General features: G+C 40.5%; 1 non-coding gene across 1 annotated transcript; it reads right to left on the reverse strand.

Annotated features, from left to right (window-relative positions):
- Positions 1 to 522: 522 nt before the first annotated feature.
- LOC130032699 (U6 spliceosomal RNA) lies at positions 523 to 634 on the reverse strand. Its single transcript, XR_008793873.1, has one exon. It is a non-coding gene; the product is annotated as a U6 spliceosomal RNA (small nuclear RNA).
- Between the last annotated feature and the right edge of the window lie 2,204 nt (positions 635 to 2,838).

The raw sequence follows: 2,838 nt of genomic DNA on the forward strand, positions 1-2,838 counted from the left end.
ATGTCATTAACTGTTACTACCTCACTGGGGTTGCCTCAATGTTCCTCTGTACTCTGATTATTCTTATGTTGTTACTCTAAAATTCATCCCATACATCTTTTACTTGCCCTTGAGCTATTCTGAGGTCCTTTTCCATCTGCTGCTGCTGCCTGGATGCTTTCTGCAGCTCATCTTCAAGTTCACTAATTCCTTCTTCTGTTGTAGAATTTCTCCTATTGAGAGCACCCACTGAGTTTTCCTTTTCATCCACTGAATTTTTAATTAATGACACTTTTGATTGTAGCACTGTGCTCCCATTGTTCATTGATTTGCTTGAGCGGGCACCAGTAATATCTCCATTATGAGACTTGTTACTGTTTTTGGCATATCGAATACTCCACGGGAAGCTTGCCAGTCTCTGCCATGCGGGAGGGATACTCTCAGTAGCATGCCAGGCTCTCAGAGAAGAATGGAGGAATCGAACCTGGGTTGGCCATATGCAAGGCAAATGCCCTACCTGCTGTGCTATTGCTCCAGCTCCTCAAAAATATGGAACACTTCATGAATTTGTGTGTCATCCTTGCACAGGGGCCACGCTAATCTTCTCTGTACCTTTCCAATTTTAGTATATATCTGCTCTCATTTCCTCCCACATTTTATTGGCTGTCCATTCCACTTTTTCTTTCATATCATCTCATATTTTATTGGATGTTAATTCTACTGTTTCTTTGAGCTCATAAAAGATCCTCACCATTTTGTCTTTGAATTCTTCGTCAGAGAGATTCTGTATGTGGGTATACTTTTTGAGGATATCAGGGCTCTTTTCTTCATCCACTCCTCGTGGTGAGCATCTGTTTCCCCATGATGCCATGGTAGTATGGTAATATGATGGCATGGGGTCAATGGTGATCTATGTGGATGTGGATACTTTCAGTCCACTATCAGTGTACCCCTCTCACTGCCAGGGTGGACTCTGGGCGGGTTTGGTAGACGGTGGTCTCATCTTTCCACTTCAAGGTGCTCCTGTTTGACTCATATGAGGCCTCTAGCCCTGATTCAGTGGACGTGTTCTTTAGCCTGAATTTCCTTTTTCTTTTGTATTGGGGTTCTATTGATTCTTGTGTTCGTTATTGTTTATGTGATTTTGCAAGTATCTTGATTGGAATAAGCTAATGCACTATTGGCCTAATGTGGTTGGGGTAGCCAGGATGCCCTCGTGAGAGTTCTGTATAAAAGGCCAAGATTTGTGTCCAGTGCAGTCTGAAAAGGGTTAGACTGGCAGCTGGTGCCCAGGAATCCCCCCACCCCCTGCCCTTGGACTGCCTGAGAGTGGAGGGCCCATGCTTTAGTGCAGATACTGAGTCACAGTTTGAATACCTTTGACGGTTTCTATACTTTCCAAAACACTGGAGTAGACCCCCTTGGCTTAAGAACTTATCTGGGCACCTAAGTTTATAGCGAGATCTCTCTCAGTTTTATTTAATTAAAGAACTGTGAATAACAAAGTTATTGATAGTTGACGTTTAAATATATAATGTTCTAACACAATCATACCACCAGTATCATCTTCCCTCAACAAGTGTTCCCATGTTTCCTCCCAAGATGCCCTACTCCCACTGCCACATTTTCAGGTAGATTTTAAAATATTGTCATTGTAGTTTGGATCTCATGTTTTCAGTTTTAGTGAGTCTGTGGTTTGGATTTACAACTATACAACTACCCTATATTATTACTAACATACTAAGGGGCCCTGACACTTTTCCCCAGTACTTCCTTTTCTCATATTCTCCCTCCCTCTACTTGATTTCTTTCCTTATTTTTCCTGCTCCTAGCTATATTCTGGGGCCAATGGTGATCTATTCATCCCTTTTTACTATGATACATTCCCTAATTTCATTATTCTACATACCACATATAAGTGAGATCAACCTGTGTTAATCCTCTACTTTTGGCTTACTTCATTCAATATTCTTTTTTTTTATTAAAAAATTTTTTTAATAGTGAGACATCATGAGGTACAGTTGCAGACTTACAAATTTTCGTGCTTGGGTTTCAATTATACAATGATCAAATACCCATCCATCCACCGGTGCCCATTTCCCACCACCACGGATCCCAGTATCCCTCCCACCCCCCATCCCCCCATCCCCCCCTGCCTCTGTGGCAGGGCATTCCCCTCTGTTCTCTCTCTCCTTTTGGGTGTTGTGGTTTCAATTAATATTCTTCCAGTTTCATCTAGTTTGCAGAAAATCTCATGATTTCATTATTCCTTACAGCTGCAGCTGAATAGTATTCCATTGTGTGTATGTGTGTGTGCACGCACATACGTTTGTGTGTGCGATGTGTACCACATCTTTGTAATTCATCCATCTGTCTTTGGTTTAGACAACTAGGTTGATTCCACATCTTAGTTATTGTGCTAAATGCAACAGGGAATAGTGGTGTGCATGTCTTTTTGAGTGATTTTTTGTGTTCCATGAGTAGATACAATTAAAAATGGCACTACATCAAATTAAAGAATGTTATGTATCGTAAAAATAATAAAATCTACGAGCTAAAACTAAGACCACTACTGGATTTGAAAAAAAAAGTATTGCACACATTAGATACAGGGTTGATATACAGGATATATAAAGTACTCACAGGGTCTGGAGAGATAGTACAGAGGCTAGGGCACTTTTCTTGCACATAAACAAGGCAAAAGATCTAACCTCTTTCCAAGAATTTTAAAATTATAAATAAAGTAGAGAGAGAAAACGAACAGACACTTCTCAGAGGAATACCAATATATGTGTAATAGGCACATGAAAAGATGCTCATCATCACTTATTATCTCACACTAGTGATAAACGCGCACAT

Source organism: Sorex fumeus, unplaced genomic scaffold (genome assembly GCF_029834395.1).
Source record: "Sorex fumeus unplaced genomic scaffold, SorFum_2.1 ptg000050l, whole genome shotgun sequence".
Classification (NCBI taxonomy): Eukaryota; Metazoa; Chordata; class Mammalia; order Eulipotyphla; family Soricidae; genus Sorex; species Sorex fumeus.